The sequence below is a fragment of the Podarcis cretensis genome (assembly GCF_951804945.1).
Source record: "Podarcis cretensis genome assembly, chromosome: 17".
Classification (NCBI taxonomy): Eukaryota; Metazoa; Chordata; class Lepidosauria; order Squamata; family Lacertidae; genus Podarcis; species Podarcis cretensis.
Window position 1 is genome coordinate 125,242 of NC_137187.1, and position 16,390 is coordinate 141,631.

The following is a 16,390-nucleotide window of genomic DNA, read 5'->3' on the forward strand; positions in this document are numbered from 1 at the left end:
TAAAGGTGGAGGTTTTTTTACTTAATAGATACAAACCTTAAACTGAAGCCAGAAGAGAAACAGAATTCATCAAGCTGGATGAATCTCCCCTTTTTAATTTTGGTCTTTAGCTCAATTTCTGCAGCCCATTTACATGTACAGTCATACCTCGGAAGTCGAATGGAATCAGTACCGGAAGTCCGTTCAACTTCCAAAATATTCGGAAACCAACGCACAGCTTCCGATTGGCTGCAGGAAGCTCCTGCAGCCAATCGAAATCAGCAGAAGTTGCATCGGACATTCGGGTTTCAAAGAACGTTTGCAAACTGGAACACTCACTTCCAGGTTTGCGGCGTTCGGGAGCCAAAACGTTCAACTTGCAAGGCGTTCGGGATCCAAGATACGACTGTAGTTCCTTCACAGGTTTTGCTGGTGTTTGTTGAAAACAGCTTCAGCTTGTTTTAAGTTGTGTAAGAACCCCATTTTTAGGCTCCCCACCTTGCCTCTGTGTGGGATCTAGCCCTGGTCACAGATTTGCGTCCGTGTGTGGGATTAAATGCATGTAGCAGGAGTAGGACTGGACCTCCTGGCCCTGCCCCCCACGTCATGAACCCCCCAGCTGCATAGTGACCCATGCATATAGCACCAATGTCCGAAAAAAGAGAGCCCTTCTTCCCTCATTGGTTTCCATGCAGTTTGGGACCACCTACTGCACAAGCTCTTTCTTCCTTCTCTGGTGGGGGCAGAGTACCCTTGAAAGCACTGGGCAGCCTCTTACCTGAGGAGAACTTTGAAAGTGTGGTTGTCGGCTATCTCTCTCACTCTCAGCCAGCACTGAAAACAAGGTGGCATTAGGGGGTGAAGTTCTCTGTCCTTTACAGTTTCGCAGCTGTACAATCTAAAGGTAGTCAAGGAGCTGTGGCAGCAACATGGAGCCGCAACCCGATGGTGCTGCTTAGTAAGCAGGCAGGGCTAGAAGCTTCATATCTCTTCTGAATGGAAGGCGCACCAGTTGGTGAGGAACAAAAATGCAATGTTCTGTCAGTTTGGTTAGATCGGGAAGGGAACAGTTGGCTTTCCAGATGTTGGATTCCATCTCCCTTCAGCCCCAGCTTGCAAGGCCAATTGTCAGAGATAGTGGGGCTTAGAGTCCAAAAACATCTGGAGGAAGAGCCCCATGTCACTGGACAGCAGCTGTGGTGTTGAATGTTTGAATACTCACCTGGATAAAATGCTGTCTCCATATCCAAAGCCTGGCATGTTGAGGAAAAGCTTAACCTAGAACCTTCTCTGTGATTTTGTGTGTGTTATGTTTTAGCACTATTTTATTGCATTTTGTTCCTATGTTTTACACACACACACACACACCCCACAACCCCACACAGGGTTTGCATATAACAGTTCTTAACAGCTTTGGACTTCTGGGCTCCCCCCCCCCCCCCGCATATTAAGACATGATCTGCAGATTATGCTGATTACATACCTGGACTGTACCATTTCAGATTGTAGGATGTATGGGGTTAAGCATCCCATGTAAAATATTTTATTTATGTAGTAAACTAGCACATTAGAACGAGTGCTATAGTTGTAGCCCTTGCTGTGATGTGTTCAGTTTATTACATCTGGGAAGTCTATACATGAGGAAACACTCGAAAAGTTGTCTTCCCCCAAGCTCGCACACATGCCATCTGAAATGGAGTTGCCCAAATTCCGCCGCCACACTTCGTGCAGTAATATGTAACGTCAGCATTTAGATGAACCTGTTTAAACAAAAAGCAAAAAACTGGCAAAGGATGAATCAGTCTAAACTCTGGGTGGCTACCATACCAGCTGGGGTGAAATTGAGTTGAAGCTGTGCTCTTTTTTGTGTGTGTCCTCGTTTTCTTCTCTATCCCCCCCAAAGTGGGTTGCTCCAGAGAAGCACATCAGGTGTCGAGAGGCATAGTAAGGCTTGAATCAGATTTGCTGTAGCCAGGAGTTTGAAATCATAAGCTGCAGTTGGCAATGGGGAACAAAAGGGACAGAGGGAAAATCTCATGCTTTGAATGAGCAATGGAGGGTGTTGTAATAAGAGGTTGCATGAACCGTAAAATTGCATTTGGCTTCAGAACATTTTCACACAAGGTTTTTCAGGTATACACCTAAAACCACGTAACAGGCACTTGTATAATCCAAGTACACATGAGCGAGCCAGGGTTGGCTGCAGTTTTCTGTTGTCTGTACGTTTGCTGATAAACCTGTCTATGCCTCTACTTATTCTGGACTATTACTCTGGTTCATTACCAACCTTCAAGAGGGTGTACCTTTGTTTTCTAGTCTTTCAATCCGTCATTTTCTCCTCTGCCCATTGTCCATTCATGATAGTCTAGATGCCTCAGAGGAATAATGAGTTAGAGAGATGCACAGTAATTATTTGTCTGTAAAGACGAATGACTAAAGTTCCCTTCAGGTATTACTGTCTTGGAAACTGGGCTGTGTGCTTAAGCCCTGACCCAGAGGTACACATTACAGTGGTACCTCGGGTTACAGACGCTTCAGGTTACATACTCTTCAGGTTACAGACTCCGCTAACCCAGAAATAGTGCTTCAGGTTAAGAACTTTGCTTCAGGATAAGAACAGAAATTGGGCTCCGGCGGCGCGGCAGCAGCAGAAGGCCCCATTAGCTAAAGTGGTCTTCAGGTTAAGAACAGTTTCAGGTTAAGAACGAACCTCTGGAACGAATTAAGTACTTAACCCAAGGTACCACTGTAGTGTCTCAGCCCCTCACACGATGAGAGTGGTGTGCATTTTGTGTCTATGAAGGCTTCCAATACAATTGAGAACCTTGATCTTGTGAGGTTCTCAATTATGTGGGCTAAATGCGTGGCTCCACTGTGCTTCTGTTGCCTCTTCAGGTCAGTAATTCCTGAAAAGAGCTACGCTTTCAGGCAGTGTATGAAATTCCCCAGCTGCCACACACGGGTCCAATTGCACCTGTGTGGAGATTTTTGGGCACCAGGTTGCAACTGACATCTCCGTCAAGCCAGCAAAAGACACACGCCTGGGTGTCCTCCATCATTACATCAAGGAAAGTAAGTGCAGGGCTGAGTACAGATCTATTTCACTGTGCTGTAGCCTTTCCACAGGCCACCCAAACGGAACTCACAGACCACAATTTACAAACCTCTAATACCATTTCCCCTGTGTGTGTTTCTCCGCCTTGCACACTGACAAGTGAATTGTTGTAAGAGCAAGCTGCAGTCAGGCAATGTAGTTACCGGTAAGATGCTAGAATCATTGCATTGGGAGGACCCTGAGGGCCATCTAGTCAACCCCCAAGCAGATAGACATTGCTTTGTGGCAGCCGCAGCCTAGGTATAAGGTTGCATTTGGCACCTAGCTTATATATCTGAGTTTCTAATTCTGCTCTCAAGGTGCCTGTAGAATGCTGTGGCTTGGAGCCACTTTCTTGATTCCTTGGAAGGGACATGAGATTGCTGAGAATGTGAAGCATTTGTTGTTGGTTCTCTTAGGGTGGCTGCTGTTTGGTCTTCACTTTGTATTTGTTGTACATTGCTGGATCTCTCTAGTACAGGAATCCCCACCAGGGCATCCACAGGCACCGGGTTGGTGGCCCTTGTGCATTTTTTATGTTATTTTTTTTTCTTTTAATTGCAGGCACTTCCTCCACCTGTGGAGGGGCTTTTCTTTTTTTCATTTTTTGGTGGGGTGGTCAATTATGCTGTGTATGTGTGTGTCTGAGAGAGATGCTCTTGGGCAAAAAGAGAGGGAAAGATGTATATGCAACTGTATAGTGTATGACGGAGAGATGCGTGTGCTGCTAGTAAACTTTTCCCTAAGCAATAGGGAAGTTTTACAATTTTCCTCTCCCTGCAATTGCCCTTGCGCTGAGAGTGGTAAAAAGGGGGCTGGACTGAAGAACCAAGTGAATCTTTATATGGTGCCCCCTTTCCTACTGCTTGACTGATCAATAGGAGGGTTCATTGTTGGCCATGTAAGCGGAGGCAGCAGGCCAGAAATAGCCCAGGCAGAAGATCGCACAAGAAATAGGGGAAAGGCATGTTTCTTGGACACTGTACATGCTGCCCAGAGAATGTGCATACTGCTAGAACAGGGATGTCCAACAGGTCGATCGTGATCAACTGGTTGATCCCTGGGAGGTTTTGGTCGATTGCTGGCTTCTCCATCCAGCCCTGGCCCCTCGCCCCATCCTCTAGATAGCCAGAACGGAAGTTGGCCTTGCTGCGAGGCTTACTGTTTCATTAGCGATTTCTAGGTGAGTGACTTTATTCATTTATTCCTTTGCCCTGCTCCCCCCCAAAAGGGACGTTCCCCCTAAAAAAAAGCTCAAAAAAGGGGTAGATCACTGCCAGTTTTTAATTGTAGATTGCAGTCTCTTGGAAGTTGGACGTCCTTGTGCTAGGAGAATCTACAAAATGCATTGCAAATACGTACTTTCCCTAAGGCCTGTTTGGAATTACAGCATATGTGATGTCAGGTGTGGGAAAACTGAGACGTAATTGCCAGTGTGCAGTCAGGAGACTTGAAGTGCGCACTGGCTTGTGCATTGGCAAGGCAGAGCAGGTTTTGGCTCTACTCAATCAGCTAAGGGGCAGTAGGGCCTAAAGCTTAAGGCACTTTAAAGCACCTCACGGGGCTCTTTACCAGCCCTGCATAGTGCTTTAAAGTACCTGGCTTTGGGACTTCAAGGGTGCTCAATCTTGCTGGATCAGACCAGAGGCACCAGAGTGCCACAGTGCTTTCAACAGCAGTATGCTTTTTCTCTGTTTCTCCTATTCAGTATCCCTGCAGCCCACACTGCTGAAAGCCCAGCATGTGCCAAGTGCAAATGAAACTCTATAGGATCTCTATAAGGTGCTGCTCCTGGAGTAATGAATGATCTGGCTGTTCACTGGCATTGCTGGGTGAATATGAGTGGGCTTTTAATTCCCTCCAGTTCCAACAAGATCTTATTTTCAAAGGTTCATAGGGTTGCAGCCCCGAGTTCAACTTTTCTTGAAAAATTGCTTGAGCTCATCTGAACTTTTGTGTATTCTTGCCTCTTACTATATATCAACACCAGTTTGGCTCAGAATAAAGCATCTACTCTTCTAGGTTTGTGGATAAGCACTGCCACTGAGAGCAGAGTAAGTCTGCTACTAGAGCCTGATTCTCACCTAAGCATTTTATCTGTTTGTTTTCCTCCTTGGTGCTTCTTCTTCTTGTCTCCCCTGTATTGACCTCTCAGGATTATCAATAGAAAATACTTCTAGTTCAGCACTGTCAGTTGGTGGTTTGGGAAGAGCAGCTGAAATAACAGCTGACTTAGTTCAGCTTGTTCTCCTTCCTTGTGTGCAAGTGTAGGGCAAAAAGAGGTTTGGCACGCTGGCTGCACTCTTTGGAAGCCTTTCAAGACCAGGAGTTGGAAATGGTTTCTGTGGCCCAGCAGTTTCCTGAGGAATTCGGGCTGCGTTAACTAGTGCGCTAAAATGTTTAAAACTAAATAAATAAAAAGCTTAACTGTGGAAGTTGTTTGATCAGTCTGTTAAGAAAGATGCATCCTCAAAACTAAAGGATTAAGAATATCAGCACCTCTTTTTTGCATTCTTTCTGAAAATATAAGAGCTTCAAGATCCTTTCACAACCCCCTGAACATTTCACGTACCTCATGCTTACCCTGAGAAGTGTAAAGCATTTTGCCTTAGGATTAGTTCCTCCTTTCTAAGCCCCTCCTGATGACCAGATCACTACTCATGCCTGATTTATAAACAGTGTAACTTGAGGACCACCACAACATATACTCTGGTGAGACTTAAGAAGACGGCTTAATCTTGAAAATATTATTTGAAAGATTAATGGCCCCATCTCCTTCCTGGTCCTTTCTGTGTGTCAGAGGGAGATCTGGCAAATTCTGCTTCTCTCAGCAGAGTAATGGCAGAAACTGCACCTGCCAACCTCCTTTCTTCCCACCTGCAGGCAAACAGTGAGGGCTCGTCCACCCAGGGCCGGATTGAGGTTTGATGAGACCCTGAGCTACTGAAGGTAATGGGGCCCTTTATATGTCCAGCTGTTCTTTGCCAACAACAAATTGTCACAGTTTTTTGTGTTGAATATATGCTATAAGGTAATTTATGGACCTAATAGGTATCTAAAGCCATTTACACATAGCAAAATACAGTGGTACCTCGGGATGCGAACGGGATCCATTCCGGAGCCCCGTTTGTATCCTGAATGAAATGTAAGACGCGATGGCGCGGGTGCACGGGGCGCGTTTTGCCGCTTCCACACATGCATGTGACATCATTTTGAGCGTTTGTGCATGCACGAGTGGCGAAACCCGGAAGTGTCGCGCTCCGTTACTTCTGGGTTGCCGTGGAGCGCAATCCGAAAGCGCTCAACCTGAAGCACATTCAACCCGAGGTATGACTGTATGTATTTCATCAAAGTAATTGTTGAAAAGTCCATGCAGAATGCAAAGTCCATGCAGAATGTAGGCACCCTATATATAGAAATGAGCAAACGAGTGATATTTTAGGGAGTGAGCGAGCAAGCAGGAGGGGCCCATGACTTACATCATAGGAGCCTACACAACACAAAACATTGTTGCTGTATGTAGGTTTTATTTTATTTGTTTTTTTTATCTTATATTTTGGAGATGTACATCCAGTTTTTCCCCTTTAATTTTTTGGGGGCTCCCCAAGCGAGTGGGGCGCTACGCTTGTTTAGCTTATACATACATCCGGCACTGCGTCTACCTCTCTGTTTGCCCTGCTGTTTCCCCCCAAGGAAACCTGCAATTTACCGCTGAGTCGGACCAAATGGCCATTAGGTTTTCCATGGATTGCATTCAGTGGTAGACACCGTGTTTTTCTGGGGGGAGCTGCGGGGCAAACACAAAACTGCTCAGACCCATGCTTTCTAGGCATGGGGCAATGGGAAGTGTGGATGAGCCCTGGCTGTTGCTCTTAGCCAGATAGCCGATCCATCAAGCTCATTTCTGCTCAATGCACTCTTGTCTTTTTGCACATATAGAGTTGCTCTGGAAGTGACTCTCCTCTGTGCCTGAAACTTTTGAATATCGATATGTTTTGGATTCCTTCCTTTTTTTTTGAGAAAGTGAGTGGATTTGCCCTTAGTAAACTGTCTTTCAAAAAATGCTCTCTCTGTGCTTCTCATGGAAAGGGGGGAGGGGTGAATAAAACAAATGCAAGGTGTATATATGTTTTTAAAAGGTGGAATAAATTTGTATGCACAAGACTTTCCAGCACTCCTGGCACCTGATGAAGTCTTAGAACAGCACATACTACTATAGCTGCCGCCTTACGTGCCAGATCATGCTCTGACATGACCCACTTGCTGAGTTCACTGCAAGAAAGGGGGTGCTGATGCTGGAGTCTGCACAGCGGTAGGCTAGACAAGACTGAAGCAAGTTGTTGCAACGTCAAAGTGAAATTGCATGCCTGCTTCTGAAACACCCCATAAAAAAATCAAAAGATTTATAGCCCAGCAAGCCTGGTTTTCTACAACCATTATGCATGGTATCATAAGTTTTTCCTTCTTAATTACTGTGGAAGGGCAATTCGTTGGTGGCCAGGGAGTTTTAAAAAGAACCTTGCAGAACAATTCTGTATGGGTCTATTCAGAAGTAAACCTTATTGGGTTCAATATAGCTTAAAGGTAAAGGTAAATGTACCCCTGACCGTTAGGTCCAGTCGTGGACAGCTCTGGGATTGCAACGCTCATCTCGCTCTATAAGCTGAGGGAGCCAGCATTGGTCTGCAGACAGCGGACTTGTGGGTCATGTGGGCAGCATGAGTAAGCCGCTTCTGACAAACCAGAGCAGCGCACGGAAACACCGTTTACCTTCCCGCCGGAACAGTGCCTATTTATCTACTTGCACTTTGATGTGCTTTTGAACTGCTAGGTGGGCAGGAGCTGGGACCGAACAATGAGAGCTCACCCTGTCGCAGAGATTCGAACCGCTGACCTTCTGATTAGCAAGCCTAGGCTCTGTGGTTTAGACCACAGCCCCACCCGTGTCCCCACTCAATATAGCTTACTCCCAATTAAGTTGGTATAGGATTGCAATCCTAACATGTCAGGGCTGGGGAAGTCCTCCCAATGGCCTGTGGTTTTTCTCCAGCCTGCTGAAGTCAACATCATCCAGCTATGGAGGGAGAGAAGATGAAAAACACAAGGGCTCTCCTTGCCTAAGTGCCCTGGGGCGCCCCCATAGGGCAATCCTACCCAGGAGAGGAAAGCCATTCAGACAGCACACATTTCCTTGCCCTTATCAAAGCTCCTTCTTTCAAATGCAGTAGTTGGCACAGTGGGACAACTATCTTACAAAATTGCTTCCAGCAACACATATTTTGATGCCTGAGGTGGAAAATCCAAGATGTGTCCCCTTCTTTCACTTCATCCCCATGCTGGGGAACCAGCCCCCCCCCAAATACATTTAATAAGACTGCCTGTGATGTTCTCTCCAATGCACCAGTATAATGTGGTGTTCCTTAACAATCACAGGGTAGTTTCCATATTTACTTTATCGTGGTCCTGTTCTGTTCTCGGTGCCTCACACATAGCTGCTATGTGCAGTCTCTTTTTGCTTTCCTTGCATGCTGCTGAGGCGCATAAACCTCTGACATAAACCTCTCAGGCGGTTTCCCTATGAAGCATAACAAACCTCTTAAAGGGATATCACCACATCTCCCTCTTTTTTTAATAATAATACTAAAAACTGATAAACAAAAAATGTAATGCAGTACAGTGGTGCCACGCAAGACGAATGCGTCGCAAGACGGAAAACCCGCTAGACGAAAGGGTTTTCCGTTTTGGAGGTGCTTTGCAAAACGAATTTCCTATGGGAATGTCTTGCGAGTTCCTGCGGTTTTTTCCCCCTCCCCCCCCCTTTTCTAAGCCGATAAGCCGCTTATCCGCTAAGCCACTAAAAGCCGCTAATAGCGCTAATCCGCTAAGCCGTCAATGGGCTTGCTTCGCAAGACGAAAAAACTGCTAGACGAAGAGACTCGCGGAACGGATTAATTTCGTCTTGCAAGGCACCACTGTAATAGTAACACATAATCACTTTCAGTGAGTCCTTCTGGCTTTCTTATGGCTCTGTTGGACCTCCCTTAGATGTACAGTATTCCAGTTCCTGGTGCCTATTTGCCATGTCCAGGGCAGCTGTTTACCAGCTCCATCTGGTACGCAGGCTGAGACCCTACCTGCCCGCAGACTGTCTCGCCAGAGTGGTGCTTGGACTACTGCAATGCGCTCTACGCGGGGCTACCTTTGAAGGTGACCCGGAAACTACAACTAATCCAGAACCCGGCATCTAGACTGGTGACTGGGAGCGGCCGCCGAGACCACATAACACCAGTCTTGAAAGACCTACATTGGCTCCCAGTACGTTTCCAAGCACAATTCAAAGTGTTGGTGCTGACCTTTAAAGCCCTAAACAGCCTCGGTCCAGTATATCTGAAGGAGTGTCTCCACCCCCATCATTTTACCCGGACACTGAGGTCCAGCACCGAGGGCCTTCTGGCGGTTCCCTTACTGCGAGAAGCCAAGTTACAGGGAACCAGGCAGAGGGCCTTCTTGGTAGTGGCGCCCTCCCTGTGGAACGCCCTCCCACTAGATGTCAAAGAGAACAACAACTTCCAGACTTTCAGAAGACATCTGAAGGCAGCCCTGTTTAGGGAAGCTTGTAATGTTTGATGTATTACAGTATTTTAATATTTTTTTGGAAACCGCCCAGAGTGGCTGGGAAAGCCCAGCCAGATGGGCGGGGCATAAATAATAAATTATTATTATTATTATTATTATTATTATTATTATTATTATTATTATTTGTTTTGCTGAGTTTTGGGGAGTTGTTTCTCTGCCTTCTTCCTCTGTCATGGATTTGAGTCCCTCATTTGGTGCAGAGTGGTGTTGGTTGTCCATCATTGTTTCTGAGTGAAGAAGAAGAAGAAGAAGAAGAAGAAGAAGAAGAAGAAGAAGAAGAAGAAGAATAACAACAACAATAATAATATTGAATCAGTAGGAGATGCCTTCTCTTCCATCGTGTGATCGCTTCATATGATATTGAAGCCACTTAGTGGTGGAACATTGTCCGTTCCCCTTTTGGATTTCCATTCCTACAGTGGTACCTTGGGTTACAAACGCTTCAGGTTACAAACACTTCAGGATCATATTGTGTCAGCATCACATTGACCTTTCAGTGCAAATTGTTTCACAGACATAAGCCAAATGGAAGCCCCTTGAAACAGCAGCTTCCACAGAGTGAGTTAAAAGTGCACAGCTTTGCCCTTTCCCTAACTAGGAGCACCTGCCCAAACCCTGCAGATGCATCCCAAGTGGAGAAACACCTGGCACCTGCCTTATCCCCAGAGTTCATCCCTTGTGGGAATGAGAAAATGACATACTTGTTCAGCTGTTTGGGATCCAGGAATAACAGCAGGCAACTTTTTCTCACAATTACTAAAGGATGCACCCAGGGAGTTGGCTCTTCTGCCTTTCAACAGTGCCCAGTGCGGTTAGTCTGCCTAGCTCCTCTTTCAACCTTTTTCTTACGGCTAGGGGCACATTTCTTGAGACAGGAATGGTAGGTGTGTAACCTTTTTCTCTGTGGTGTTTGCTGTCTTAATCAGGTTTAGGTCTCAGCATGCTTTTAACCCTATGATGGGCACTGGTGATGTTGGCACGGTTACAAGCTGCACTTGCATGGCATTGCCCTTGTGTTTAATTACTAGTTCACACATGCCCTTGGCTGGAATGGGGGTTATCTGCAAAGTTTTTAGATTAAACTTCTTGTACTCTAAATAGAGGGGTTTGACTTGCATTTTGTAACTTTATTGTGTGGCCCCATGTCTACCTTAAATGTTACCGTGTCGAGGGAAACGATCTGGTCTTGTGATGTTTCATCCTCTTGCAGCTTGCCAGTGCAGAAATCTTCCCCACCCTCACCCGTGCAGTTGCTAACTTCACCATGCAGAGCATGAACTCTCCGTTGGTGATACTGCGCCTTATGGCTTTAATTGCAGACCCTTGAAAATAGTGCAGCTGCTTGCGTATGTTGCAACGTATGCTGGGCACTTCAGCCACATTTGGTGCACAGCTTTTTCCTGTTTTCTTCCTTGTGTCTTGCTCCAGTTGCTTGCTTCCACTTGGAGCTCTCAGTTTTGTTTGGTTTCTGCGTGGACTTGTGGGGTGGTGCTTTCCAAATTCCTAGGCCTTCTCTAGGGTCCTGCTTGCCTTGTAATGTTTGCATTCCCTGCACTGTTCCTTCAGCTGTTTTGCAAATTCTGAATGCCTTTTCTAATGCGGGATCATCATTTTCCAGCAGCCTTTTCTGGATGCTGTTGTCTTGGATTCCCAATACATACTAGCTGCTCTCTCAGGCAGGTTTCAGTTAACTCTCCATAATTGCATGTTTCCATAGCAGGCTGAGAACAGCTACAAAAGCCTCAACCGTTTCTCTCTCTCCGGTCTCATTTTGAATGTATAATGTTCAAAGGTATCATTCCTTTTAGAGAGGCAGTTTTCCTCAAACCTTTCCTGCGCCAACTTTTAGTTAAGTTTTTTTCAGTGGCAGAACGTTGTAAGCCATTGCATAGATACATTGCTTCTTTGTCCACTACATTGAGAAAGAAAGGGTGCTGTCTTCTGACTGTGCATCATCCATTTCTGTTTTTACCCAGCATCATATAGAAGTCAAAGGCTTGTTTAAAACGTTGCCAGCCTTCTGCTTCATTGCTGGAGAGGCTCAGTATAGTTGCTAGTCCTAAATCAACATTCTTACTTTCCTTGACTTCTCTTCTCTTCTAACCAGACAGGTTTTTCTGGAGACATCCCACTCCTGCTACCGTTTTCTTAGATGCACCTATAAAGTCTGATACCAGATTTCTTCAATATAATGTTGTTTCGTTTATTTAACTATTGGGGGGGGGGGGTCATGTCACAATTTACCTTCTCATGGTTCTGTTCTGGGTGCCTCTCACACAGCTCCCACCTACAGTCTCCCTTCACCCCACCTGGCCCCAAAATATAACAGACCTCTTAAAGGGGACATTGCCACACTTGCTTTTAATGGCACTGAAACTCAGTTATATGAAGTGGCTGCCTCAGTTTGACTTCTTTTAGACCTGGCTAGCGGGGAAAGGGTTTGTGTGTTACATTAGAGATGTTATCCTATAGAATTGTAGAGTTGGAAGGGACCCTGAGGGTCATCTAGTCTAGGAATATGCAGCTGCCCCATATGGGGATCAAACCTGCAACCTTGGCGTTAACAGCACCTTGCTCTGACCAACTGAGCTATCCCTGTTGCTTTTAGCAACAGAAATCAGTCTGGAAATTAGCATGGAAAGAGAGGGCTAATGTGTCCCTTCTGTGGCATTAATAACCCACAGTAAAACCTAGACTCATTTAATCTGGCCAGTAGCCAAATAACTTTGGGTGCACCTTTCTCACTGTTTCATTCATCACCTGAACGCCTTTGCAAGCTTTTCTCTCTGCTGAGATGGTTTCCATTCTTTGCTGCCTCTTGGTAGTGTTTGCTCATAGAAGTGAATGCCTGTGTGGGAAGAGAAGGGTGTGTACATGCGCTAACGTTGGGTGGGGGCGGTTCCCATTCCTTTATGGCTCGTAACATGCAGCCGGCAAAGCTGAGTTACAAAGGGTGGTGCTTCTCCTTGATGTGGGCAGGAAGGCTTGAGCAATGCAGCCCCAGGGGCCTGTTTCAGGCATGTGCTCATTCTGCAAATGATTGTGACCTTTCTGGTTTTCTTGTTGGTGCCATCCATGTAATTAAGGTCTGCTCCTCCTTGCATTTCAGCTGCCGCCTCTCTTTAGTGGGCAAAGGAGCAAGTAAAAAAAGGAAGAGGGTTAGAAAACCAAAAGCCTCATTGGACCCAGCCAATGACGCTTCTTTTGTATGTAGATGGTTCAGCAAAAAAAGGAACACAAAGAACCTACGTATTTCTCCTTAGTTGACAGCCACAAGATGGTTATATGCACGCAAGTAGAGATTGTGTGGCTATTCCCTCCCCCCCACAGGTGGAATAAATAAAGACAACGGACACAGAGTTTTAGGTTAATGGGCGAAAATGGCCACAACTTTATTGATTACAGGAAAGAAGGGTATTGGCTTTAGGCATTGGCCCTAACCGACTATCCGGTCTGACCGGGAAGGGTTAAACACCAACAGGGGGAGCCACCCGAGATGCATATCCCTAGGCGCTCCCCGAGGGGTTACCGCTCGGGGGCGCGCTTTAGGCCCTAGCCTCCGTAGGTTTCGGACGAGGCGTCGCCCCTCGGAGTCCTTTAACGAACTACCCTTCAAGCATTGGGGGAGGTGATGGCGTTCCTCCCCCCCAACCTCATCTGCATGATAATACCCCGGCCAATGCCTACCGCCAAAACTGAGGGAGTTGTGACGATTTGCTACGAGGTAGGCGAAAAAACCAAGTGGCTCACAAAACCAGCCAATTAGCCAAATGGAAAAACTCCTACCAGGCCCCTTGCGGCGACCAGCCGAAGCCCATAGCAAGGTCAGTGGCAAAACCTAAAGGGCGGGTGGGTGGGAAACCGCGTCGTCTCCAGGGAAGACACAACCCCCCTCCTCCTGAAGATCGGAAGGGGCATTACAAGTAACACCAACAATAAATGAATGGAGTGGGGTGAAATGGGGGATCTCTTCAATGGCCAAATTGAGCCATTTTATCGGGGGTGGGGGGAGAGAGCAACACTATATTTTTGATAAAACTTGAAACCCATTTACTTCGAGAATCAAAGGAGAAATAGAAAATATTTTAAATGATACTATTATGAGAAACAGTAATATTTGTAATGGAATAGCTTGGTAACGGTGTCTGTTTTATAAGATGTTAAATTAATAAAGAAGTAAAATCATTGCATGTGTTACGAGTTTAAGATACTGGAATAATACATATAAATGTGTATGTACTATGGGCTGTGACCCCATTTGCTTCTCTTGCCAGCCATACCTTCCCGCCAAAAGAAAGTATTTCCTTACACATAGTGCATAGTTGAACTATGGAATTTGCTCCTGTAGGGGACATGATGGCCACCAACTTATTTGGCTTTAAAAGAGGATTGGAGAAGCCCATGGAGGAGAGGGCTCTCAGTGGGATGGCTATGTTTTGCCTGCACAGCTGGAGGCAATAGTTCTTCCGAATACCAGTTGCTGGAAACCACAGGACAGGAGAGGGTTCTTATGCTCAGATTTCTCACAGGTATCTCGTAGGTCACTGTGAGAACAGCATGCTGGACTAGATAGATGGGCCATTGAGCTGAGCCAGCAGGCTCTTCTTACGTTCTAACCCTCTGCCCCCCCCCCCGGCCAACCCCTTCCCTTTACACCTGGCTAACCCACCATATTTCCATTGCTCACCTGAGCTGCTTACCTGCCCACATCTCTGTCCTCTGGTTCCCTCCTTCCTACCTTGCCTGCACAGTCGCATCTCCATCCTCCAGACCCCTCCTCCTTGCCTCGCCTACCACTCTGATCACCTACCTGCCTCTCCCTCCTTCAGATTGCTCTGCCTCACCCAGACTTCTTGCCTGATCCACTTGCTTGCTTGCTTCGCACATCTCCATCCTCAGGCTCCCTCCACTCCTCACCTGTGCCTTCATGTTCCTCCTCCAGATACCCTCTCCTCTCCTCACCTGGGCTGCCCTCCCAATGGGCCAGCAGCTCCCCATACTGTAGGTCCCTTCCAATTCTACTGTTCTAGGATTCTGTTATTTTATCATCCAGTATCACCTGTCTGTGGCCAAGCAAACTGCAGCATGAATATATCCTTATAGTTTTATTAGAGAGAAAGCTCTCAGTAATTAATATAGAATAGATAATATATGTATCAATGCAATAAAAATAAAAAGCAACCAATACAAAAATATTAGAACTTATTAAGTTGCAAATGGTGTCACCAAGCCTTGTTATCAATGCTTGTATAAACAAATGATTTGATTTGCCTCTGAAGTTTTAAAATAAAGGAAAAGGGAGAACTATGAGCCAAAATAGATGGTGGTGAAAGATCACCAATAATAAAAAAATTATTATTACTTGATCTCTCAGTAATTATAGCTTAAAACAGCTGCAAGTAATCCCCCTCCCTGCCCCCAAATTAGGTTGGTGTTGAGATGCTAGGAGAGGGAAGGTTTAACCCATGGGTAGGCAAAGTAAGGCCTGAGGGCCGGATCCGGCCCAATCGCCTTCTCAGTCCGGCCCGCAGACGGTCCGGGAATCAGTGTGTTTTTACATGAGTAGAATGTGTCCTTTTATTTAAAATGCATCTCTGGGTTATTTGAGGGGCATAGGATTTCATTCTTTTTCCAAAATATAGTCCGGCCCCCCACAAGGTCTAAGGGACAGTGGACCGGCCCCCTGCTGAAAAAGTTTGCTGACCCTTTAACCTTTAACCTTTCTCCTGAACACTTTTCCTGATCTAAATCATACGTGATACCTATATGTGGCTCCTCTGGGAAACACATAATTTTTGATCAGGGAAATTGTAGTGTACTTATGTGTAGGGGGAAGGGTTAAAAAGAAAATTTCCCCTGCTGCTGCAGCCCCACCCAAACCCTCCCACTAACATACAGAGAGAATTTCTTAAAAGTTTTAAAACAGCGGCAACAACACAGCCCTGTCCTCTAATTACACAATAAGCTGGATAAAACCCAGTCTTGGAGGAAGCTTATGAGAAGCACTGCAGACGAGTACTCTAGCTCATACACTCAACAGCATTGCAGTTACATTACAATAAGCTGGATAGAACCCAGTCTTGGAGGAAGCTTATGAGAAGCACTGCAGACGAGTACTCTTGCTCATACCCTCAGCAGCATTGCAGTTACATGGTGGGGGGTGGAATATGGTTCTTGGAAGGCCGAGTCTTTCTTTTTTTCTTTCTTTTTAAACATTTTTATTTCATTTTAATACATCACATACAAAAAAGAAATAGTGGCTCTTCAGACACAATGCATAAACAAGTTAAAAACAGCTGCTTTATTTTCCTGGCACTATAATGAGTAGACCTGAGGTGACCTGGGCAGCTTTCGCCAACCTTGGGTCCCCAGATTTTGCCCCAATCACCCCTGACCACTGGTCCTGCTGGCTAGGGGTGATAGGCATTGTAATCTAACAACAGAAAGTCTTTATGTGAGTTAGGGTTAAAATGAAGGCTTTCCTTGGGTTTGTGCTTGCCAAAATACAGAGAGACTATGGAAGTTGTTCTCATATATTGTGGTTTTCATGAACTACATTTTTGATATATATATATGTCAGGGGTTCAGGAGCAGAAGCACAGGGAAGAGGGGAGATGGAGAGCGAAGGGGAAGAATCTGAGGGCAGTGTAGGAGAAGATGACAGTGGCCCGAGAGATTCCA

At 45.8% G+C, this 16,390-nt stretch overlaps 1 protein-coding gene across 8 annotated transcripts in view; it reads left to right on the plus strand.

The window, feature by feature from the left end:
- VANGL1 (VANGL planar cell polarity protein 1) overlaps positions 1-16,390 on the plus strand; it is a 70,489-nt gene that overhangs the window by 25,049 nt on the left and 29,050 nt on the right. The gene's annotated exons all lie outside the window — the stretch shown is intronic.